We start from the raw sequence: 27,395 nt of genomic DNA on the forward strand, positions 1-27,395 counted from the left end.
AGTATATGTACAGTATGACACCTATTTATTATGACACTATGGCATATTAGGAGTCCACTAGTACTAGTGGTTCTCAAATGTTGAATTTGCAAGAACCCCCTTAACTCTGAGGGTGTTCAAATGGAACCAAACGGACCCTTATCCATTTGAACACTCAGAGTTACAGACCTGATATTCAGGGCTATCTATTCATGTGTTTCTGGTAATATTAATGTCCACTCATTTATGTCCGTGGCAAAACAATTATGTTGACAAAAATGTCCACCATGGGCCAACATGGCGATGACCCCTGCACAGGCTCACCACACATGTTTATGCACCACATTGTGAGCTTGAGCTATATTGTCCGTGAGCGACACTGTCGTATGACAAAGTGCTATAAATTAAGCAGGCCTGCAGTATTCTACCGCAGAGAGGACACGGGATGGATTTGTGACAATAAAAACCTCTTAGAACTTGTATAAAGCTTTTAAATTAGATTCATTGTAACTGTGTGTGTGTGTGAGACGTGTGAGACGTGTGTGTGTGTGTGTGTGTGTGTGTGTGTGTGTGTGTGTGTGCCTGTGTGTGTGCCTGTGTGTGTGTGTGTGTGTGTGTGTGTGTGTGTGTGTGTGTGTGTGTGTGTGTGTGTGTGTGTGTGTGTGTGAGCGTGTGTGCGAGTGTGCGAGCGAGCGAGCCAGGGCCGGATTTATCATTGGGCTAGTGTGGGCAGTATTGCAATCCAATTCAAGTGAGATTTGGGTTTAGTTAGTGTATATTTAGTTGTATTATGGTTTAAACATTGGGAGCTTCTGGTCTGCTGTCTGCAGTGCCTGCTGTGTTGTGGGGTAGCTGTGGAAAGTCCTGAAATTGTGTCTAGCCCGGGGGCCCCTATTACTGTAAATCCGGCTCTGGAGCGAGGGCATGTGTGCACGTGCATGTGTGGTGACAGATTCCGGATCGATCAAATATTCATACCTATCAAACACATGGAAACCATTACTAGGAGCATGTGCCTGTTGATTAGTATGGAAGATCTCAGAACTGGGATTGTATATTCTATAAGTTTGCAAGTATACAGCAAATATGCAAATATCAAATATGGCTGCTAAGGTTAGGGTGTATACTCCTTTACAGTGCAGAACACCAAGAGCTCATTAAATTATTGTACACTCAGAATACAATTAATACAATTAGAAATGCAGTATAAAGATTTTAATTGATTGACTTCATTATGTCAGTTTGCAAAAAAGGCACAGTGGCACAGATTAATACAAATAAATGCTAAAAGGATAACCCAATAAGTGCAAGGCTTGTTTCCAAGCTAACCACTCCTTTATTATTTTGTACAGAAATTAGCCATAAGGCATCTATAGTCTAGATTAAAAACAAGTGAATTCCTTCAGACTGTTTTCTACAGGTTGCCACCTGTACCCCAGATACTGCCAAATGCTTAGGCTCTGAACAGCACGTAACATCCATGTGTTTGCTGTATGTGTACAGTACGTCAGAGAGACATGTCTGTAACATAAAGGAATGGTGGTCCTGTACGTTACCAGTCTCTGATGTACTGTGCTCTTGTCAACACTGAATACAGTGTCCTTGTGATACTGATACTAAACAGAGGAGCATCTGTCTCTAGACTGTTTATATTGTGAGAATTGATACAGACATGATGCATTTCTCCATCAACCGATATTATCTTGTCATTAGCCCCAGCTGCTCTTCACTGATTTCCACGTCCTTGTTCATTTGAAGGTGAGTCCTGGACTGTGCGTTGCACTCTACAGTCTACACCACAGGCCTTCATGCCAGTCCTTTGTTTGTGGAAATGGTATAGGCACATCAAGCACACTTCTTTGGATGCCAATCAGAGGAAACCCCAATATATCCCTCGCTATGACTAGCCATGGCAGGACATGATGACCTTGGCTGAGTCATGACACTGGTGTAGTTGGTGTATTGATCCAATAGAGCGTAGCAAAATATCCCAAAGGGGCGTTAACATTTGTCACTTTTTAGCCCGGAGCCCTGTTTTTCATGGTTTTTGACAATAAAAAAAGATGAAAATCATGAAAAACAGCTGAGCTCCATGTAGGCCTACTTTCACTCTGGAGCATGTTTTGGAGAAGAACACTGGAAAGAGATGGAAAGCTGAGGAAGTTCTCAAAGAGCAAGGTCTATGTGAGCCACAGGTTGTAGGTTCAAGTCCAGTCCTCCTGCTCAACACTTAAAAAGTGACGTTGAGAAGAACACCCTAAAACTGTGATAGGTTACAGAGAGCATGGTGGCTCCCTCTATTAAGACACTGTGTATATGAACCTCAGATTGTGGGTTTGAATCCAGAGAAGGCTCTTCTATCTGAATCATAGATGGGGGTCTGTTGCCAAATACCTATTACTTTGGGTGTCCTTGACATGACGATGTTTGAGAATCATTGTGTTGATAAGAAGAGGCAGATGAATGGGTAGAGAGGCTGCCTGGCAAGTCAAAGGTACTGTGTTTGAATCCTGGTCTTGTGTCAAGGCCCTAACTGCTCTTCTGTGGGAAGCGAAGTGAAGTGGTCAAACTGAGTTTACTTTTTGGGGTGTCAATAGTCAATGGCAGATTTTGGCACGTCAAAAATCACTTTCATCTAGAAACTCCATTCACACTTTTTATAATTCAGCTTACTGTGGGCACACATGCTGGAACGTTTTACTTTGAAATGTTTTGTAGTTTCTGAGTTATTTAACTTAAACGCCCATGCATTCTCAATGGCAATAGCACAAACTTTGGCATGCTACTATAGTCCTACATAGCCTACTTACACCTAGAAACCCCATTCAAACCTATTTAGGTTCATCTTGCGGTGGACATGAAAATGAAAATGAATCTTTGAAATGTTTCATAGTTTTAGAAATATTGTGCTTTCACATTTGAGAAATGTATAATGGGGCTCAATGGCAGATTTTGGTAGCCTGGCTAATAAGCCAGACTCAAATCACACTCTGGCTTATTAGCCAGATTTTGGCACGTCAAAAAAAATCACTTTCACCTAGAAACTCCAATTCGTATAAAACGTTGGCATGCTACTAGTCCTACATACTTACACCTAGAAACCCCATTCAAACCTATTTAGGTTCATAATTGTTACAACCCGACCAGGGGTCACCAGGTGTAACACAAAAGTGGTCTCCCTCCTACCTAGTTCCCAAATATAATCAGCCAACACCAGTTGAAAAGCCAAAGTACAGTGGTTTATTTCATAAGTTACAGTTACATCAAATACATAGGATAAATTACCTCAGGGTGGGCACCTGTACAGAACATACTCAACTAAAAGAAAACATATGCTTACCTTCTCCAAACACAAAACAAACACAGGTATCTTACCTAGCCCCATATGTGCCCTCTCCCTACGCTCATTCTGTAGCTCCGAGATGAGGTCACACACAGGGCCCCTCCCACCCCGTTCAGAAACGGCGCATGTTTCCACAATTCCACGATTCTTACCCTTTTCTAAACGCTGGCGTGAAGGGTTTACACTAATTCAACGTCAACAACGCCAAAGAAAATCCAACTTTAAACGGTTACGAGCGTTACAGCGGTTGGTTTAGTCAGCCGCTTCCATGTTTATCAAGGGATTCGTGCGTGTGCGCGTGCATGTCGAGTGAACTGAAGTCAGTTGGACATTTTCGACCAGGGGAGGCGCCGGGGAGGCGCTAAAGCTTTTCAACTTCCTTGAAAAACATGCTAAACAACCGCTAGACGCTTGTGTAACCGTTTAAAGTTGGATTTTCTTTGGCGTTGTTGACGTTGAATTAGTGTAAACCCTTCACGCCACTTCACACGTGAAGTGGCGTTTAGAAAAGGGTAAGAATCGTGGAATTGTGGAAACATGCGCCGTTTCTGAACGGGGTGGGAGGGGCCCTGTGTGTGACCTCATCTCGGAGCTACAGAATGAGCGTAGGGAGAGGGCACATATGGGGCTAGTATCTTACCTAACATCAACTAAAGAAACACACTATAAACAAGGAAACCAAAGGAAAGGACACCCACCCCTACATTACCGAGAGTAAACCATGTTGACAGTGAAACTTCCTAAAATACTGGTAATGGCTAACTAAAAGCACTCAAACACCAGACTGGTGTTGTTGGGAGACTGGCATGGAGGAAGACATCTGAAGATCTGAAGGTATGCAGCTTTATACTCCAGACCAGGAAGCCAGGAGCCAATCACCTGTGAGGTTCCACCACTCAGCCAGTCACACTCAGCAACCACTCATTCACCTTTCACACAAGCTGGTACTCACTCAGTCACTCACTCAATCAGTCACACCCACACACACCAAGAGGGAAGAAACCTACACGTATGACCCATGGTCATAACAATAATGAATTGCATTTTTATAGCGCTTTTCCAAGTGCTCAAAGCGCTTTACAATGGTTCATTCATTGGGAGGTGAAGCGGCGAACAGTCGACGCCAGCGTCCTCACTTCCCACATTCACACACCAATGGTGGCAAGCTCACACCGACCAACTTATTGGAGGCAATGTAGGCCATTTTTGAAACTAGCTCCTCGCCACTCGCCCTACACACTTCCACTCGGTTTGAGCATAGATAAATAACCGAGACACAATGCAAGTGGATGGGAGGGGGATTCCGGTGCCGTCTCTATTATTTATATATCTATGCTCAAACCGAGTGGAAGTGTGTAGGGCGAGTGGCGAGGAGCTAGTTTTAAAAAGGGGGTAGGGTTCAGTGTCTTGCCCAAGGACACTTCGACATGTGGACAGGAGGAGCTGGGATTTGAACCGCCGACCCAGGGATCATTGGACGACCTGCTCTACCTCCTGAGCCACAGCCACCCACCATCTTGCGGTGGACATGTTTGCCTGTAAATTAATCTTTGAAATGTTTCATAGTTTTAGAAATATAGTGCTTTCAAATTTGAGAAATTTATAATGGGGCTCAAGAAAATCACTTTCACCTAGAAACTCCATTCACACTTTTTATAATTCAGCTTACTGTGGGCACATATGCTAGAACTTTTTACTTTTAAATGTTTTGTTGTTTAACTTAGTTATTTAACTTAAACGCCCAATGCATTCTCAATGGCAATAGCACAAACATGCTACTAGTCCTTTTATAATTCAGCTTACTGTGGAGACACATGCTGGAACTTTTTACTTCTGTTTTCGTCTTTTTTTCAAATCCTCAAAAATGAAAAACGGCAGTATGCCGTCCGAGACCATGGGCTATAGCCCAGGTTCAAAAATGATGAAAAACAAGGATTTGAAAAAAACACGAAAATTACTCCGAGACCATGGGCTATAGTCCATGGTGTCGGAGTGATTTTTGTCTTTTTTTCAAATCCTCAAAAATGATGAAAAACGGCATGCTATAATATGCCGTCCGTCCGAGACCATGGGCTATAGCCCATGGTCTCGGAGTGATTTTTGTCTTTTATTTCAAATCCTCAAAAATGTAGAAAATGGCATACTATAGTATGCCATCCGGGGCCATGGGTTATGGGCTGAACTTGAACCGACAACCTGCGGCTCACATAGACAGCAGCTTATCACAGAGAGCCACCATGCTCTCTGAGAATTTCCTCAGCTCTCCATTGTTCTTCTGGGTGTTATTTTCCAAAATGTGGTCCACAGTGAAGAGTAGAAGGAAGGAACTCAGCTACACTTGAACCCACAACTGGCTCACACATAGACAGCAGCTTATCACAGAGTGCCACCATGCTCTCTGAGAATCTCCTCAGCTTTTCATCTCTTTCCAGTTCTCTTCTGGATGTTATTCTCCAAAACAACACATGGATTTGAACTCACAACCTCTGGCTCACATGGACGTCATCTTAACAAGGGTGCCACTGAGCACGAAAATCACTCCGAGACCATGGGCTATAGCCCATCGTCTCGGAGTCATTTTCGTCTTTTTTTCAAATCCTCGTTTTTCATCATTTATGACCATGGGCTATAGCCCATATCGGACGGCATACTATAGCATGCCGTTTTTCATCATTTTTGAGGATTTGAAAAAAAGACGAAAATCATTCCGAGACGATGGGCTATAGCCCATGGTCTTGAACGGCATACTATAGCATGTCGTTTTCCATCATTTTTGAGGATTTGAAAAAAAGATGAAAATCACTCCGAGACCATGGGCTATAGCCCATCGTCTCGGAGTCATTTTCGTCTTTTTTTCAAATCCTCGTTTTTCATCATTTATGACCATGGGCTATAGCCCATATCGGACGGCATACTATAGCATGCCGTTTTTCATCATTTTTGAGGATTTGAAAAAAAGACGAAAATCACTCCGAGACGATGGGCTATATATAGCCCATGATCTCGGAGTGATTTTTGTCTTTTTTTCAAATCCTCAAAAATGATGAAAAATGGCATACTATAGCATGCCGTTTTTCATCATTTTTGAGGATTTGAGAAAAAGACGAAAATCACTCCGAGACGATGGGCTATAGCCCATGATCTCGGAGTGATTTTTGTCTTTTTTTCAAATCCTCAAAAATGATGAAAAATGGCATGCTATAGTATGCCGTCTGAGGCCATGGGCTGAACTTGAACCCACAACCTGTGGCTCACATAGACAGCAACTTATCACAGAGTGCCACCATGCTCTCTGAGAATCTCCTCAGCTTTTCATCTCTTTCCAGTTCTCTTCTGGATGTTATTCTCCAAAACATGATGCAGTGTGAAAGTAGGAGGAACTCAGCTGGATTTGAACTCACAACCTCTGGCTCACATGGACGTCATCTTAACAAGGGTGCCACTGAGCTCTCAGTGATTATTAGGTTGTAAGTTGTTCTTCTTGGTGTCACTTTTAGAATGGGGCATTGGGATCATGTACAGAGCATTTGAATGGTGCTGTGCATCAAAGGTGTCTTTAGTGCTTTTAAGTGTTATCGTGGATGTTAATCAGATAATACAGAGGAGAAACCATGACAGGACACAGACAGCCTCCCCATTGGTGGATGTGATCCTGGCAGCCAACCCAGGTGTGTTCTGGTCCTGTTGATTGAGCTGAGAAGGACCTATAAACTTCACTGATCTACTTGCTACCTGCCACAACACAGTCTGCTGTTCCCTTTGAGTACAACATTGATACAAAAATAAAATACAAAAAATAAAATAACAGGAGATTTGTCTATTGTTTCTTTTGCTGTTGTTTATCTCTAGACGTTCGAATGTTTATGAACCACAATGGAAACAAGTCCCTGGCTCTTCTGTCATTATCTATTCGGCCTTTTAAGAACAGCATGCACAGTGGATCACTGGGTACAGAGCCTGCCTGGGAATCAGGAGGCTGCAGGTTCAAGTCCTGGCTCTGACATAGTGTCCTAAAATCATGAAAATATGACAAAATATATTATGCCGTCCCAAACCATGGACTATAGTATGTCGTTTTTTCATGATTTTCATATTTTTTTTAAATCCTCCAAAATCATGAAAAACGACATGCTATAGTATGCCGTCCGAAGCCATGTACTATAGTATGTCGTTTTTTCATGATTTTCATCTTTTTTTCAAATAGTCCAAAATCACGAAAAACGACATGCTATAGTATGCCGTCCGAAAAAATATATAACTTTGGCATGCTACTAGTCCTACATACTTACACCTAGAATCCCCATTCAAACGAATTTAGGTTCATCTTACGGTGGACATGTTTGCCTGAAAAGGAATCTTTGAAATGTTTCATAGTTTTAGAAATATAGTGCTTTCAATTTGAGAAATTTATAATGGCAGATAGTGGCACGTCAAAAATTCATTCACCTAGAAACTCCATTCACACTTTTTATAATTCAGCTTTCTGTGGAGACACATGCTGGAACTTTTTACTTTGAAATGTTTTGTAGTTTCTGAGTTATTTAACTTAAACGCCCAATGCATTCTCAATGGCAATAGCACAAAATTTGGCATGCTACTAGTCCTACATACTTAGACCTAGAAACCCCATTCAAACGTATTTAGGTTCATCTTACGGTGGACATGTTTGCCTGAAAAGGAATCTTTGAAATGTTTCATATTTTTAGCATGCCGTTTTTCATCATTTTTGAGGATTTGAAAAAAAGACGAAAATCACTCCGAGACGATGGGCTATAGCCCATGGTCTCGAACGGCATACTATAGCATGCCGTTTTCCATCATTTTTGAGGATTTGAAAAAAAGACGAAAATCACTCCGAGACCATGGGCTATAGCCCATCGTCTCGGAGTCATTTTCGTCTTTTTTTCAAATCCTCAAAAATGATGAAAAATGGCATGCTATAGTATGCCGTCTGAGGCCATGGGCTGAACTTGAACCCACAACCTGTGGCTCACATAGACAGCAACTTATCACAGAGTGCCACCATGCTCTCTGAGAATCTCCTCAGCTTTTCATCTCTTTCCAGTTCTCTTCTGGATGTTATTCTCCAAAACATGCTGCAGTGTGAAAGTAGGAGGAACTCAGCTGGATTTGAACTCACAACCTCTGGCTCACATGGATGTCATCTTAACAAGGGTGCCACTGAGCTCTCAGTGATTATTAGGTTGTAAGTTGTTCTTCTTGGTGTCACTTTTCAAATGGGGCATTGGGATCATGTACAGAGCATTTGAATGGTGCTGTGCATCAAAGGTGTCTTTAGTGCTTTTAAGTGTTATCGTGGATGTTAATCAGATAATACAGAGGAGAAACCATGACAGGACACAGACAGCCTCCCCATTGGTGGATGTGATCCTGGCAGCCAACCCAGGTGTGTTCTGGTCCTGTTGATTGAGCTGAGAAGGACCTATAAACTTCACTGATCTACTTGCTACCTGCCACAAGACAGTCTGCTGTTCCCTTTGAGTACAACATTGATACAAAAATAAAATACAAAAAATAAAATAACAGGAGATTTGTCTATTGTTTCTTTTGCTGTTGTTTATCTCTAGACGTTCGAATGTTTATGAACCACAATGGAAACAAGTCCCTGGCTCTTCTGTCATTATCTATTCGGCCTTTTAAGAACAGCATGCACAGTGGATCACTGGGTACAGAGCCTGCCTGGGAATCAGGAGGCTGCAGGTTCAAGTCCTGGCTCTGACATAGTGTCCTAAAATCATGAAAATATGACAAAATATATTATGCCGTCCGAAGCCATGTACTATAGTATGTCGTTTTTTCATGATTTTCATCTTTTTTTCAAATAGTCCAAAATCACGAAAAACGACATGCTATAGTATGCCGTCCGAAAAAATATATAACTTTGGCATGCTACTAGTCCTACATACTTACACCTAGAATCCCCATTCAAACGAATTTAGGTTCATCTTACGGTGGACTGAAAAGGAATCTTTGAAATGTTTCATAGTTTTAGAAATATAGTGCTTTCAATTTGAGAAATTTATAATGGCAGATAGTGGCACGTCAAAAATTCATTCACCTAGAAATTCCATTCACACTTTTTATAATTCAGCTTTCTGTGGAGACACATGCTGGAACTTTTTACTTTGAAATGTTTTGTAGTTTCTGAGTTATTTAACTTAAACGCCCAATGCATTCTCAATGGCAATAGCACAAAATTTGGCATGCTACTAGTCCTACATACTTAGACCTAGAAACCCCATTCAAACGTATTTAGGTTCATCTTACGGTGGACATGTTTGCCTGAAAAGGAATCTTTGAAATGTTTCATATTTTTAGCATGCCGTTTTTCATCATTTTTGAGGATTTGAAAAAAAGACGAAAACGAGGATTTGAAAAAAAGACGAAAATCACTCCGAGACCATGGGCTATAGCCCATCGTCTCGGAGTCATTTTCGTCTTTTTTTCAAATCCTCGTTTTTCATCATTTATGACCATGGGCTATAGCCCATATCGGACGGCATACTATAGCATGCCGTTTTTCATCATTTTTGAGGATTTGAAAAAAAGACGAAAATCATTCCGAGACGATGGGCTATAGCCCATGGTCTTGAACGGCATACTATAGCATGCCGTTTTCCATCATTTTTGAGGATTTCAAAAAAAGATGAAAATCACTCCGAGACCATGGGCTATAGCCCATCGTCTCGGAGTCATTTTCGTCTTTTTTTCAAATCCTCGTTTTTCATCATTTATGACCATGGGCTATAGCCCATATCGGACGGCATACTATAGCATGCCGTTTTTCATCATTTTTGAGGATTTGAAAAAAAGACGAAAATCACTCCGAGACGATGGGCTATAGCCCATGGTCTCGAACGGCATACTATAGCATGCCGTTTTCCATCATTTTTGAGGATTTGAAAAAAAGACGAAAATCACTCCGAGACCATGGGCTATAGCCCATCGTCTCGGAGTCATTTTCGTCTTTTTTCAAAACCTCGTTTTTCATCATTTATGACCATGGGCTATAGCCCATATCGGACGGCATACTATAGCATGCCGTTTTTCATCATTTTTGAGGATTTGAAAAAAAGACGAAAATCATTCCGAGACGATGGGCTATAGCCCATGGTCTCCAACGGCATACTATAGCATGCCGTTTTCCATCATTTTTGAGGATTTGAAAAAAAGATGAAAATCACTCCGAGACCATGGGCTATAGCCCATCGTCTCGGAGTCATTTTCGTCTTTTTTTCAAATCCTCGTTTTTCATCATTTATGACCATGGGCTATAGCCCATATCGGACGGCATACTATAGCATGCCGTTTTTCATCATTTTTGAGGATTTGAAAAAAAGACGAAAATCATTCCGAGACGATGGGCTATAGCCCATGGTCTTGAACGGCATACTATAGCATGCCGTTTTCCATCATTTTTGAGGATTTGAAAAAAAGATGAAAATCACTCCGAGACCATGGGCTATAGCCCATCGTCTCGGAGTCATTTTCGTCTTTTTTTCAAATCCTCGTTTTTCATCATTTATGACCATGGGCTATAGCCCATATCGGACGGCATACTATAGCATGCCGTTTTTCATCATTTTTGAGGATTTGAAAAAAAGACGAAAATCACTCCGAGACGATGGGCTATAGCCCATGGTCTCGAACGGCATACTATAGCATGCCGTTTTCCATCATTTTTGAGGATTTGAAAAAAAGACGAAAATCACTCCGAGACCATGGGCTATAGCCCATCGTCTCGGAGTGATTTTCGTCTTTTTTTCAAATCCTCGTTTTTCATCATTTATGACCATGGGCTATAGCCCATATCGGACGGCATACTATAGCATGCCGTTTTTCATAATTTTTGAGGATTTGAAAAAAAGACGAAAATCATTCCGAGACGATGGGCTATAGCCCATGGTCTCCAACGGCATACTATAGCATGCCGTTTTCCATCATTTTTGAGGATTTGAAAAAAAGACGAAAATCACTCCGAGACGATGGGCTATAGCCCATGGTCTCGAACGGCATACTATAGCATGCCGTTTTCCATCATTTTTGAGGATTTGAAAAAAAGACGAAAATCACTCCGAGACCATGGGCCATAGCCCATCGTCTCGGAGTCATTTTCGTCTTTTTTCAAAACCTCGTTTTTCATCATTTATGACCATGGGCTATAGCCCATATCGGACGGCATACTATAGCATGCCGTTTTTCATCATTTTTGAGGATTTGAAAAAAAGACGAAAATCATTCCGAGACGATGGGCTATAGCCCATGGTCTCCAACGGCATACTATAGCATGCCGTTTTCCATCATTTTTGAGGATTTGAAAAAAAGACGAAAATCACTCCGAGACCATGGGCTATAGCCCATCGTCTCGGAGTGATTTTCGTCTTTTTTTCAAATCCTCGTTTTTCATCATTTATGACCATGGGCTATAGCCCATATCGGACGGCATACTATAGCATGCCGTTTTTCATAATTTTTGAGGATTTGAAAAAAAGGCGAAAATCACTCCGAGACGATGGGCTATAGCCCATGGTCTCGAACGGCATACTATAGCATGCCGTTTTCCATCATTTTTGAGGATTTGAAAAAAAGACGAAAATCACTCCGAGACCATGGGCTATAGCCCATCGTCTCGGAGTCATTTTCGTCTTTTTTTCAAATCCTCGTTTTTCATCATTTATGACCATGGGCTATAGCCCATATCGGACGGCATACTATAGCATGCCGTTTTTCATCATTTTTGAGGATTTGAAAAAAAGACGAAAATCATTCCGAGACGATGGGCTATAGCCCATGGTCTTGAACGGCATACTATAGCATGCCGTTTTCCATCATTTTTGAGGATTTGAAAAAAAGATGAAAATCACTCCGAGACCATGGGCTATAGCCCATCGTCTCGGAGTCATTTTCGTCTTTTTTTCAAATCCTCGTTTTTCATCATTTATGACCATGGGCTATAGCCCATATCGGACGGCATACTATAGCATGCCGTTTTTCATCATTTTTGAGGATTTGAAAAAAAGACGAAAATCATTCCGAGAAGATGGGCTATAGCCCATGGTCTTGAACGGCATACTATAGCATGCCGTTTTCCATCATTTTTGAGGATTTGAAAAAAAGATGAAAATCACTCCGAGACCATGGGCCATAGCCCATCGTCTCGGAGTCATTTTCGTCTTTTTTCAAAACCTCGTTTTTCATCATTTATGACCATGGGCTATAGCCCATATCGGACGGCATACTATAGCATGCCGTTTTCCATCATTTTTGAGGATTTGAAAAAAAGACGAAAATCACTCCGAGACCATGGGCTATAGCCCATCGTCTCGGAGTGATTTTCGTCTTTTTTTCAAATCCTCGTTTTTCATCATTTATGACCATGGGCTATAGCCCATATCGGACGGCATACTATAGCATGCCGTTTTTCATAATTTTTGAGGATTTGAAAAAAAGGCGAAAATCACTCCGAGACGATGGGCTATAGCCCATGGTCTCGAACGGCATACTATAGCATGCCGTTTTCCATCCTTTTTGAGGATTTGAAAAAAAGACGAAAATCACTCCGAGACCATGGGCTATATAGCCCATCGTCTCGGAGTCATTTTCGTCTTTTTTTCAAATCCTCGTTTTTCATCATTTATGACCATGGGCTATAGCCCATATCGGACGGCATACTATAGCATGCCGTTTTTCATCATTTTTGAGGATTTGAAAAAAAGACGAAAATCATTCCGAGACGATGGGCTATAGCCCATGGTCTTGAACGGCATACTATAGCATGCCGTTTTCCATCATTTTTGAGGATTTGAAAAAAAGATGAAAATCACTCCGAGACCATGGGCTATAGCCCATCGTCTCGGAGTCATTTTCGTCTTTTTTTCAAATCCTCGTTTTTCATCATTTATGACCATGGGCTATAGCCCATATCGGACGGCATACTATAGCATGCCGTTTTTCATCATTTTTGAGGATTTGAAAAAAAGACGAAAATCATTCCGAGAAGATGGGCTATAGCCCATGGTCTTGAACGGCATACTATAGCATGCCGTTTTCCATCATTTTTGAGGATTTGAAAAAAAGATGAAAATCACTCCGAGACCATGGGCTATAGCCCATCGTCTCGGAGTCATTTTCGTCTTTTTTTCAAATCTTAAAAAATGATGAAAAATGGCATGCTATAGTATGCCGTCTGAGGCCATGGGCTGAACTTGAACCCACAACCTGTGGCTCACATAGACAGCAGCTTATCACAGAGTGCCACCATGCTCTCTGAGAATCTCCTCAGCTTTTCATCTCTTTCCAGTTCTCTTCTGGATGTTATTCTCCAAAACATGCTGCAGTGTGAAAGTATAAGGAACTCAGCTGGATTTGAACTCACAACCTCTGGCTCACATGGACGTCATCTTAACAAGGGTGCCACTGAGCTCTCAGTGATTATATAGCATGCCGTTTTTCATCATTTTTGAGGATTTGAAAAAAATACGAAAATCACTCCGAGACGATGGGCTATAGCCCATGGTCTCGAACGGCATACTATAGCATGCCGTTTTCCATCATTTTTGAGGATTTGAAAAAAAGACGAAAATCACTCCGAGACCATGGGCTATAGCCCATCGTCTCGGAGTCATTTTCGTCTTTTTTTCAAATCCTAAAAAATGATGAAAAATGGCATTCTATAGTATGCCGTCTGAGGCCATGGGCTGAACTTGAACCCACAACCTGTGGCTCACATAGACAGCAGCTTATCACAGAGTGCCACCATGCTCTCTGAGAATCTCCTCAGCTTTTCATCTCTTTCCAGTTCTCTTCTGGATGTTATTCTCCAAAACATGCTGCAGTGTGAAAGTATAAGGAACTCAGCTGGATTTGAACTCACAACCTCTGGCTCACATGGACGTCATCTTAACAAGGGTGCCACTGAGCTCTCAGTGATTATATAGCATGCCGTTTTTCATCATTTTTGAGGATTTGAAAAAAAGACGAAAATCATTCCGAGACGATGGGCTATAGCCCATGGTCTCCAACGGCATACTATAGCATGCCGTTTTCCATCATTTTTGAGGATTTGAAAAAAAGACGAAAATCACTCCGAGACGATGGGCTATAGCCCATGGTCTCGAACGGCATACTATAGCATGCCGTTTTCCATCATTTTTGAGGATTTGAAAAAAAGACGAAAATCACTCCGAGACCATGGGCCATAGCCCATCGTCTCGGAGTCATTTTCGTCTTTTTTCAAAACCTCGTTTTTCATCATTTATGACCATGGGCTATAGCCCATATCGGACGGCATACTATAGCATGCCGTTTTTCATCATTTTTGAGGATTTGAAAAAAAGACGAAAATCATTCCGAGACGATGGGCTATAGCCCATGGTCTCCAACGGCATACTATAGCATGCCGTTTTCCATCATTTTTGAGGATTTGAAAAAAAGACGAAAATCACTCCGAGACCATGGGCTATAGCCCATCGTCTCGGAGTGATTTTCGTCTTTTTTTCAAATCCTCGTTTTTCATCATTTATGACCATGGGCTATAGCCCATATCGGACGGCATACTATAGCATGCCGTTTTTCATAATTTTTGAGGATTTGAAAAAAAGGCGAAAATCACTCCGAGACGATGGGCTATAGCCCATGGTCTCGAACGGCATACTATAGCATGCCGTTTTCCATCATTTTTGAGGATTTGAAAAAAAGACGAAAATCACTCCGAGACCATGGGCTATAGCCCATCGTCTCGGAGTCATTTTCGTCTTTTTTTCAAATCCTCGTTTTTCATCATTTATGACCATGGGCTATAGCCCATATCGGACGGCATACTATAGCATGCCGTTTTTCATCATTTTTGAGGATTTGAAAAAAAGACGAAAATCATTCCGAGACGATGGGCTATAGCCCATTGTCTTGAACGGCATACTATAGCATGCCGTTTTCCATCATTTTTGAGGATTTGAAAAAAAGATGAAAATCACTCCGAGACCATGGGCTATAGCCCATCGTCTCGGAGTCATTTTCGTCTTTTTTTCAAATCCTCAAAAATGATGAAAAATGGCATGCTATAGTATGCCGTCTGAGGCCATGGGCTGAACTTGAACCCACAACCTGTGGCTCACATAGACAGCAGCTTATCACAGAGTGCCACCATGCTCTCTGAGAATCTCCTCAGCTTTTCATCTCTTTCCAGTTCTCTTCTGGATGTTATTCTCCAAAACATGCTGCAGTGTGAAAGTATAAGGAACTCAGCTGGATTTGAACTCACAACCTCTGGCTCACATGGACGTCATCTTAACAAGGGTGCCACTGAGCTCTCAGTGATTATATAGCATGCCGTTTTTCATCATTTTTGAGGATTTGAAAAAAAGACGAAAATCACTCCGAGACGATGGGCTATAGCCCATGGTCTCGAACGGCATACTATAGCATGCCGTTTTCCATCATTTTTGAGGATTTGAAAAAAAGACGAAAATCATTCCGAGACGATGGGCTATAGCCCATGGTCTCCAACGGCATACTATAGCATGCCGTTTTCCATCATTTTTGAGGATTTGAAAAAAAGACGAAAATCACTCCGAGACCATGGGCTATAGCCCATCGTCTCGGAGTGATTTTCGTCTTTTTTTCAAATCCTCGTTTTTCATCATTTATGACCATGGGCTATAGCCCATATCGGACGGCATACTATAGCATGCCGTTTTTCATAATTTTTGAGGATTTGAAAAAAAGGCGAAAGTCACTCCGAGACGATGGGCTATAGCCCATGGTCTCGAACGGCATACTATAGCATGCCGTTTTCCATCATTTTTGAGGATTTGAAAAAAAGACGAAAATCACTCCGAGACCATGGGCTATAGCCCATCGTCTCGGAGTCATTTTCGTCTTTTTTTCAAATCCTCGTTTTTCATCATTTATGACCATGGGCTATAGCCCATATCGGACGGCATACTATAGCATGCCGTTTTTCATCATTTTTGAGGATTTGAAAAAAAGACGAAAATCATTCCGAGACGATGGGCTATAGCCCATGGTCTTGAACGGCATACTATAGCATGCCGTTTTCCATCATTTTTGAGGATTTGAAAAAAAGATGAAAATCACTCCGAGACCATGGGCTATAGCCCATCGTCTCGGAGTCATTTTCGTCTTTTTTTCAAATCCTCGTTTTTCATCATTTATGACCATGGGCTATAGCCCATATCGGACGGCATACTATAGCATGCCGTTTTTCATCATTTTTGAGGATTTGAAAAAAAGACGAAAATCATTCCGAGACGATGGGCTATAGCCCATGGTCTTGAACGGCATACTATAGCATGCCGTTTTCCATCATTTTTGAGGATTTGAAAAAAAGATGAAAATCACTCCGAGACCATGGGCTATAGCCCATCGTCTCGGAGTCATTTTCGTCTTTTTTTCAAATCCTCGTTTTTCATCATTTATGACCATGGGCTATAGCCCATATCGGACGGCATACTATAGCATGCCGTTTTTCATCATTTTTGAGGATTTGAAAAAAAGACGAAAATCACTCCGAGACGATGGGCTATAGCCCATGGTCTCGAACGGCATACTATAGCATGCCGTTTTCCATCATTTTTGAGGATTTGAAAAAAAGACGAAAATCACTCCGAGACCATGGGCTATAGCCCATCGTCTCGGAGTCATTTTCGTCTTTTTTCAAAACCTCGTTTTTTATCATTTATGACCATGGGCTATAGCCCATATCGGACGGCATACTATAGCATGCCGTTTTTCATCATTTTTGAGGATTTGAAAAAAAGACGAAAATCATTCCGAGACGATGGGCTATAGCCCATGGTCTCCAACGGCATACTATAGCATGCCGTTTTCCATCATTTTTGAGGATTTGAAAAAAAGACGAAAATCACTCCGAGACGATGGGCTATAGCCCATGGTCTCGAACGGCATACTATAGCATGCCGTTTTCCATCATTTTTGAGGATTTGAAAAAAAGACGAAAATCACTCCGAGACCATGGGCTATAGCCCATCGTCTCGGAGTCATTTTCGTCTTTTTTTCAAATCCTCAAAAATGATGAAAAATGGCATGCTATAGTATGCCGTCTGAGGCCATGGGCTGAACTTGAACCCACAACCTGTGGCTCACATAGACAGCAGCTTATCACAGAGTGCCACCATGCTCTCTGAGAATCTCCTCAGCTTTTCATCTCTTTCCAGTTCTCTTCTGGATGTTATTCTCCAAAACATGCTGCAGTGTGAAAGTATAAGGAACTCAGCTGGATTTGAACTCACAACCTCTGGCTCACATGGACGTCATCTTAACAAGGGTGCCACTGAGCTCTCAGTGATTATATAGCATGCCGTTTTTCATCATTTTTGAGGATTTGAAAAAAAGACGAAAATCACTCCGAGACGATGGGCTATAGCCCATGGTCTCGAACGGCATACTATAGCATGCCGTTTTCCATCATTTTTGAGGATTTGAAAAAAAGACGAAAATCACTCCGAGACCATGGGCTATAGCCCATCGTCTCGGAGTCATTTTCGTCTTTTTTTCAAATCCTCAAAAATGATGAAAAATGGCATTCTATAGTATGCCGTCTGAGGCCATGGGCTGAACTTGAACCCACAACCTGTGGCTCACATAGACAGCAGCTTATCACAGAGTGCCACCATGCTCTCTGAGAATCTCCTCAGCTTTTCATCTCTTTCCAGTTCTCTTCTGGATGTTATTCTCCAAAACATGCTGCAGTGTGAAAGTATAAGGAACTCAGCTGGATTTGAACTCACAACCTCTGGCTCACATGGACGTCATCTTAACAAGGGTGCCACTGAGCTCTCAGTGATTATATAGCATGCCGTTTTTCATCATTTTTGAGGATTTGAAAAAAAGACGAAAATCACTCCGAGACGATGGGCTATAGCCCATGGTCTCGAACGGCATACTATAGCATGCCGTTTTCCATCATTTTTGAGGATTTGAAAAAAAGACGAAAATCACTCCGAGACCATGGGCTATAGCCCATCGTCTCGGAGTCATTTTCGTCTTTTTTCAAAACCTCGTTTTTCATCATTTATGACCATGGGCTATAGCCCATATCGGACGGCATACTATAGCATGCCGTTTTTCATCATTTTTGAGGATTTGAAAAAAAGACGAAAATCATTCCGAGACGATGGGCTATAGCCCATGGTCTCCAACGGCATACTATAGCATGCCGTTTTCCATCATTTTTGAGGATTTGAAAAAAAGACGAAAATCACTCCGAGACCATGGGCTATAGCCCATCGTCTCGGAGTGATTTTCGTCTTTTTTTCAAATCCTCGTTTTTCATCATTTATGACCATGGGCTATAGCCCATATCGGACGGCATACTATAGCATGCCGTTTTTCATAATTTTTGAGGATTTGAAAAAAAGGCGAAAATCACTCCGAGACGATGGGCTATAGCCCATGGTCTCGAACGGCATACTATAGCATGCCGTTTTCCATCATTTTTGAGGATTTGAAAAAAAGACGAAAATCACTCCGAGACCATGGGCTATAGCCCATCGTCTCGGAGTCATTTTCGTCTTTTTTTCAAATCCTCGTTTTTCATCATTTATGACCATGGGCTATAGCCCATATCGGACGGCATACTATAGCATGCCGTTTTTCATAATTTTTGAGGATTTGAAAAAAAGACGAAAATCATTCCGAGACGATGGGCTATAGCCCATTGTCTTGAACGGCATACTATAGCATGCCGTTTTCCATCATTTTTGAGGATTTGAAAAAAATATGAAAATCACTCCGAGACCATGGGCTATAGCCCATCGTCTCGGAGTCATTTTCGTCTTTTTTTCAAATCCTCGTTTTTCATCATTTATGACCATGGGCTATAGCCCATATCGGACGGCATACTATAGCATGCCGTTTTTCATCATTTTTGAGGATTTGAAAAAAAGACGAAAATCATTCCGAGACGATGGGCTATAGCCCATGGTCTCCAACGGCATACTATAGCATGCCGTGTTCCATCATTTTTGAGGATTTGAAAAAAAGACGAAAATCACTCCGAGACGATGGGCTATAGCCCATGGTCTCGAACGGCATACTATAGCATGCCGTTTTCCATCATTTTTGAGGATTTGAAAAAAAGACGAAAATCACTCCGAGACCATGGGCTATAGCCCATCGTCTCGGAGTCATTTTCGTCTTTTTTTCAAATCCTCAAAAATGATGAAAAATGGCATGCTATAGTATGCCGTCTGAGGCCATGGGCTGAACTTGAACCCACAACCTGTGGCTCACATAGACAGCAGCTTATCACAGAGTGCCACCATGCTCTCTGAGAATCTCCTCAGCTTTTCATCTCTTTCCAGTTCTCTTCTGGATGTTATTCTCCAAAACATGCTGCAGTGTGAAAGTATAAGGAACTCAGCTGGATTTGAACTCACAACCTCTGGCTCACATGGACGTCATCTTAACAAGGGTGCCACTGAGCTCTCAGTGATTATATAGCATGCCGTTTTTCATCATTTTTGAGGATTTGAAAAAAAGACGAAAATCACTCCGAGACGATGGGCTATAGCCCATGGTCTCGAACGGCATACTATAGCATGCCGTTTTCCATCATTTTTGAGGATTTGAAAAAAAGACGAAAATCACTCCGAGACCATGGGCTATAGCCCATCGTCTCGGAGTCATTTTCGTCTTTTTTCAAAACCTCGTTTTTCATCATTTATGACCATGGGCTATAGCCCATATCGGACGGCATACTATAGCATGCCGTTTTTCATCATTTTTGAGGATTTGAAAAAAAGACGAAAATCATTCCGAGACGATGGGCTATAGCCCATGGTCTCCAACGGCATACTATAGCATGCCGTTTTCCATCATTTTTGAGGATTTGAAAAAAAGACGAAAATCACTCCGAGACCATGGGCTATAGCCCATCGTCTCGGAGTGATTTTCGTCTTTTTTTCAAATCCTCGTTTTTCATCATTTATGACCATGGGCTATAGCCCATATCGGAGGGCATACTATAGCATGCCGTTTTTCATAATTTTTGAGGATTTGAAAAAAAGGCGAAAATCACTCCGAGACGATGGGCTATAGCCCATGGTCTCGAACGGCATACTATAGCATGCCGTTTTCCATCATTTTTGAGGATTTGAAAAAAAGACGAAAATCACTCCGAGACCATGGGCTATAGCCCATCGTCTCGGAGTCATTTTCGTCTTTTTTTCAAATCCTCGTTTTTCATCATTTATGACCATGGGCTATAGCCCATATCGGACGGCATACTATAGCATGCCGTTTTTCATCATTTTTGAGGATTTGAAAAAAAGACGAAAATCATTCCGAGACGATGGGCTATAGCCCATTGTCTTGAACGGCATACTATAGCATGCCGTTTTCCATCATTTTTGAGGATTTGAAAAAAAGATGAAAATCACTCCGAGACCATGGGCTATAGCCCATCGTCTCGGAGTCATTTTCGTCTTTTTTTCAAATCCTCGTTTTTCATCATTTATGACCATGGGCTATAGCCCATATCGGACGGCATACTATAGCATGCCGTTTTTCATCATTTTTGAGGATTTGAAAAAAAGACGAAAATCATTCCTAGACGATGGGCTATAGCCCATGGTCTTGAACGGCATACTATAGCATGCCGTTTTCCATCATTTTTGAGGATTTGAAAAAAAGATGAAAATCACTCCGAGACCATGGGCTATAGCCCATCGTCTCGGAGTCATTTTCGTCTTTTTTTCAAATCCTCGTTTTTCATCATTTATGACCATGGGCTATAGCCCATATCGGACGGCATACTATAGCATGCCGTTTTTCATCATTTTTGAGGATTTGAAAAAAAGACGAAAATCATTCCGAGACGATGGGCTATAGCCCATGGTCTCCAACGGCATACTATAGCATGCCGTGTTCCATCATTTTTGAGGATTTGAAAAAAAGACGAAAATCACTCCGAGACGATGGGCTATAGCCCATGGTCTCGAACGGCATACTATAGCATGCCGTTTTCCATCATTTTTGAGGATTTGAAAAAAAGACGAAAATCACTCCGAGACCATGGGCTATAGCCCATCGTCTCGGAGTCATTTTCGTCTTTTTTCAAATCCTCAAAAATGATGAAAAATGGCATGCTATAGTATGCCGTCTGAGGCCATGGGCTGAACTTGAACCCACAACCTGTGGCTCACATAGACAGCAGCTTATCACAGAGTGCCACCATGCTCTCTGAGAATCTCCTCAGCTTTTCATCTCTTTCCAGTTCTCTTCTGGATGTTATTCTCCAAAACATGCTGCAGTGTGAAAGTATAAGGAACTCAGCTGGATTTGAACTCACAACCTCTGGCTCACATGGACGTCATCTTAACAAGGGTGCCACTGAGCTCTCAGTGATTATATAGCATGCCGTTTTTCATCATTTTTGAGGATTTGAAAAAAAGACGAAAATCACTCCGAGACGATGGGCTATAGCCCATGGTCTCGAACGGCATACTATAGCATGCCGTTTTCCATCATTTTTGAGGATTTGAAAAAAAGACGAAAATCACTCCGAGACCATGGGCTATAGCCCATCGTCTCGGAGTCATTTTCGTCTTTTTTTCAAATCCTCGTTTTTCATCATTTATGACCATGGGCTATAGCCCATATCGGACGGCATACTATAGCATGCCGTTTTTCATCATTTTTGAGGATTTGAAAAAAAGACGAAAATCATTCCGAGACGATGGGCTATAGCCCATGGTCTCCAACGGCATACTATAGCATGCCGTGTTCCATCATTTTTGAGGATTTGAAAAAAAGACGAAAATCACTCCGAGACGATGGGCTATAGCCCATGGTCTCGAACGGCATACTATAGCATGCCGTTTTCCATCATTTTTGAGGATTTGAAAAAAAGACGAAAATCACTCCGAGACCATGGGCTATAGCCCATCGTCTCGGAGTCATTTTCGTCTTTTTTCAAATCCTCAAAAATGATGAAAAATGGCATGCTATAGTATGCCGTCTGAGGCCATGGGCTGAACTTGAACCCACAACCTGTGGCTCACATAGACAGCAGCTTATCACAGAGTGCCACCATGCTCTCTGAGAATCTCCTCAGCTTTTCATCTCTTTCCAGTTCTCTTCTGGATGTTATTCTCCAAAACATGCTGCAGTGTGAAAGTATAAGGAACTCAGCTGGATTTGAACTCACAACCTCTGGCTCACATGGACGTCATCTTAACAAGGGTGCCACTGAGCTCTCAGTGATTATATAGCATGCCGTTTTTCATCATTTTTGAGGATTTGAAAAAAAGACGAAAATCACTCCGAGACGATGGGCTATAGCCCATGGTCTCGAACGGCATACTATAGCATGCCGTTTTCCATCATTTTTGAGGATTTGAAAAAAAGACGAAAATCACTCCGAGACCATGGGCTATAGCCCATCGTCTCGGAGTCATTTTCGTCTTTTTTCAAATCCTCAAAAATGATGAAAAATGGCATGCTATAGTATGCCGTCTGAGGCCATGGGCTGAACTTGAACCCACAACCTGTGGCTCACATAGACAGCAGCTTATCACAGAGTGCCACCATGCTCTCTGAGAATCTCCTCAGCTTTTCATCTCTTTCCAGTTCTCTTCTGGATGTTATTCTCCAAAACATGCTGCAGTGTGAAAGTATAAGGAACTCAGCTGGATTTGAACTCACAACCTCTGGCTCACATGGACGTCATCTTAACAAGGGTGCCACTGAGCTCTCAGTGATTATATAGCATGCCGTTTTTCATCATTTTTGAGGATTTGAAAAAAAGACGAAAATCACTCCGAGACGATGGGCTATAGCCCATGGTCTCGAACGGCATACTATAGCATGCCGTTTTCCATCATTTTTGAGGATTTGAAAAAAAGACGAAAATCACTCCGAGACCATGGGCTATAGCCCATCGTCTCGGAGTCATTTTCGTCTTTTTTTCAAATCCTCGTTTTTCATCATTTATGACCATGGGCTATAGCCCATATCGGACGGCATACTATAGCATGCCGTTTTTCATCATTTTTGAGGATTTGAAAAAAAGACGAAAATCATTCCGAGACGATGGGCTATAGCCCATGGTCTCCAACGGCATACTATAGCATGCCGTGTTCCATCATTTTTGAGGATTTGAAAAAAAGACGAAAATCACTCCGAGACGATGGGCTATAGCCCATGGTCTCGAACGGCATACTATAGCATGCCGTTTTCCATCATTTTTGAGGATTTGAAAAAAAGACGAAAATCACTCCGAGACCATGGGCTATAGCCCATCGTCTCGGAGTCATTTTCGTCTTTTTTCAAATCCTCAAAAATGATGAAAAATGGCATGCTATAGTATGCCGTCTGAGGCCATGGGCTGAACTTGAACCCACAACCTGTGGCTCACATAGACAGCAGCTTATCACAGAGTGCCACCATGCTCTCTGAGAATCTCCTCAGCTTTTCATCTCTTTCCAGTTCTCTTCTGGATGTTATTCTCCAAAACATGCTGCAGTGTGAAAGTATAAGGAACTCAGCTGGATTTGAACTCACAACCTCTGGCTCACATGGACGTCATCTTAACAAGGGTGCCACTGAGCTCTCAGTGATTATATAGCATGCCGTTTTTCATCATTTTTGAGGATTTGAAAAAAAGACGAAAATCACTCCGAGACGATGGGCTATAGCCCATGGTCTCGAACGGCATACTATAGCATGCCGTTTTCCATCATTTTTGAGGATTTGAAAAAAAGACGAAAATCACTCCGAGACCATGGGCTATAGCCCATCGTCTCGGAGTCATTTTCGTCTTTTTTTCAAATCCTCAAAAATGATGAAAAATGGCATTCTATAGTATGCCGTCTGAGGCCATGGGCTGAACTTGAACCCACAACCTGTGGCTCACATAGACAGCAGCTTATCACAGAGTGCCACCATGCTCTCTGAGAATCTCCTCAGCTTTTCATCTCTTTCCAGTTCTCTTCTGGATGTTATTCTCCAAAACATGCTGCAGTGTGAAAGTATAAGGAACTCAGCTGGATTTGAACTCACAACCTCTGGCTCACATGGACGTCATCTTAACAAGGGTGCCACTGAGCTCTCAGTGATTATATAGCATGCCGTTTTTCATCATTTTTGAGGATTTGAAAAAAAGACGAAAATCACTCCGAGACGATGGGCTATAGCCCATGGTCTCGAACGGCATACTATAGCATGCCGTTTTCCATCATTTTTGAGGATTTGAAAAAAAGACGAAAATCACTCCGAGACCATGGGCTATAGCCCATCGTCTCGGAGTCATTTTCGTCTTTTTTCAAAACCTCGTTTTTCATCATTTATGACCATGGGCTATAGCCCATATCGGACGGCATACTATAGCATGCCGTTTTTCATCATTTTTGAGGATTTGAAAAAAAGACGAAAATCATTCCGAGACGATGGGCTATAGCCCATGGTCTCCAACGGCATACTATAGCATGCCGTTTTCCATCATTTTTGAGGATTTGAAAAAAAGACGAAAATCACTCCGAGACCATGGGCTATAGCCCATCGTCTCGGAGTGATTTTCGTCTTTTTTTCAAATCCTCGTTTTTCATCATTTATGACCATGGGCTATAGCCCATATCGGACGGCATACTATAGCATGCCGTTTTTCATAATTTTTGAGGATTTGAAAAAAAGGCGAAAATCACTCCGAGACGATGGGCTATAGCCCATGGTCTCGAACGGCATACTATAGCATGCCGTTTTCCATCATTTTTGAGGATTTGAAAAAAAGACGAAAATCACTCCGAGACCATGGGCTATAGCCCATCGTCTCGGAGTCATTTTCGTCTTTTTTTCAAATCCTCGTTTTTCATCATTTATGACCATGGGCTATAGCCCATATCGGACGGCATACTATAGCATGCCGTTTTTCATAATTTTTGAGGATTTGAAAAAAAGACAAAAATCATTCCGAGACGATGGGCTATAGCCCATTGTCTTGAACGGCATACTATAGCATGCCGTTTTCCATCATTTTTGAGGATTTGAAAAAAATATGAAAATCACTCCGAGACCATGGGCTATAGCCCATCGTCTCGGAGTCATTTTCGTCTTTTTTTCAAATCCTCGTTTTTCATCATTTATGACCATGGGCTATAGCCCATATCGGACGGCATACTATAGCATGCCGTTTTTCATCATTTTTGAGGATTTGAAAAAAAGACGAAAATCATTCCGAGACGATGGGCTATAGCCCATGGTCTCCAACGGCATACTATAGCATGCCGTGTTCCATCATTTTTGAGGATTTGAAAAAAAGACGAAAATCACTCCGAGACGATGGGCTATAGCCCATGGTCTCGAACGGGATACTATAGCATGCCGTTTTCCATCATTTTTGAGGATTTGAAAAAAAGACGAAAATCACTCCGAGACCATGGGCTATAGCCCATCGTCTCGGAGTCATTTTCGTCTTTTTTTCAAATCCTCAAAAATGATGAAAAATGGCATGCTATAGTATGCCGTCTGAGGCCATGGGCTGAACTTGAACCCACAACCTGTGGCTCACATAGACAGCAGCTTATCACAGAGTGCCACCATGCTCTCTGAGAATCTCCTCAGCTTTTCATCTCTTTCCAGTTCTCTTCTGGATGTTATTCTCCAAAACATGCTGCAGTGTGAAAGTATAAGGAACTCAGCTGGATTTGAACTCACAACCTCTGGCTCACATGGACGTCATCTTAACAAGGGTGCCACTGAGCTCTCAGTGATTATATAGCATGCCGTTTTCCATCATTTTTGAGGATTTGAAAAAAAGACGAAAATCACTCCGAGACGATGGGCTATAGCCCATGGTCTCGAACGGCATACTATAGCATGCCGTTTTCCATCATTTTTGAGGATTTGAAAAAAAGACGAAAATCACTCCGAGACCATGGGCTATAGCCCATCGTCTCGGAGTCATTTTCGTCTTTTTTTCAAATCCTCAAAAATGATGAAAAATGGCATTCTATAGTATGCCGTCTGAGGCCATGGGCTGAACTTGAACCCACAACCTGTGGCTCACATAGACAGCAGCTTATCACAGAGTGCCACCATGCTCTCTGAGAATCTCCTCAGCTTTTCATCTCTTTCCAGTTCTCTTCTGGATGTTATTCTCCAAAACATGCTGCAGTGTGAAAGTATAAGGAACTCAGCTGGATTTGAACTCACAACCTCTGGCTCACATGGACGTCATCTTAACAAGGGTGCCACTGAGCTCTCAGTGATTATATAGCATGCCGTTTTTCATCATTTTTGAGGATTTGAAAAAAAGACGAAAATCACTCCGAGACGATGGGCTATAGCCCATGGTCTCGAACGGCATACTATAGCATGCCGTTTTCCATCATTTTTGAGGATTTGAAAAAAAGACGAAAATCACTCCGAGACCATGGGCTATAGCCCATCGTCTCGGAGTCATTTTCGTCTTTTTTCAAAACCTCGTTTTTCATCATTTATGACCATGGGCTATAGCCCATATCGGACGGCATACTATAGCATGCCGTTTTTCATCATTTTTGAGGATTTGAAAAAAAGACGAAAATCATTCCGAGACGATGGGCTATAGCCCATGGTCTCCAACGGCATACTATAGCATGCCGTTTTCCATCATTTTTGAGGATTTGAAAAAAAGACGAAAATCACTCCGAGACCATGGGCTATAGCCCATCGTCTCGGAGTGATTTTCGTCTTTTTTTCAAATCCTCGTTTTTCATCATTTATGACCATGGGCTATAGCCCATATCGGACGGCATACTATAGCATGCCGTTTTTCATAATTTTTGAGGATTTGAAAAAAAGGCGAAAATCACTCCGAGACGATGGGCTATAGCCCATGGTCTCGAACGGCATACTATAGCATGCCGTTTTCCATCATTTTTGAGGATTTGAAAAAAAGACGAAAATCACTCCGAGACCATGGGCTATAGCCCATCGTCTCGGAGTCATTTTCGTCTTTTTTTCAAATCCTCGTTTTTCATCATTTATGACCATGGGCTATAGCCCATATCGGACGGCATACTATAGCATGCCG

Source organism: Electrona antarctica (genome assembly GCF_951216825.1).
Source record: "Electrona antarctica genome assembly, chromosome: 14".
NCBI lineage: Eukaryota > Metazoa > Chordata > Actinopteri > Myctophiformes > Myctophidae > Electrona > Electrona antarctica.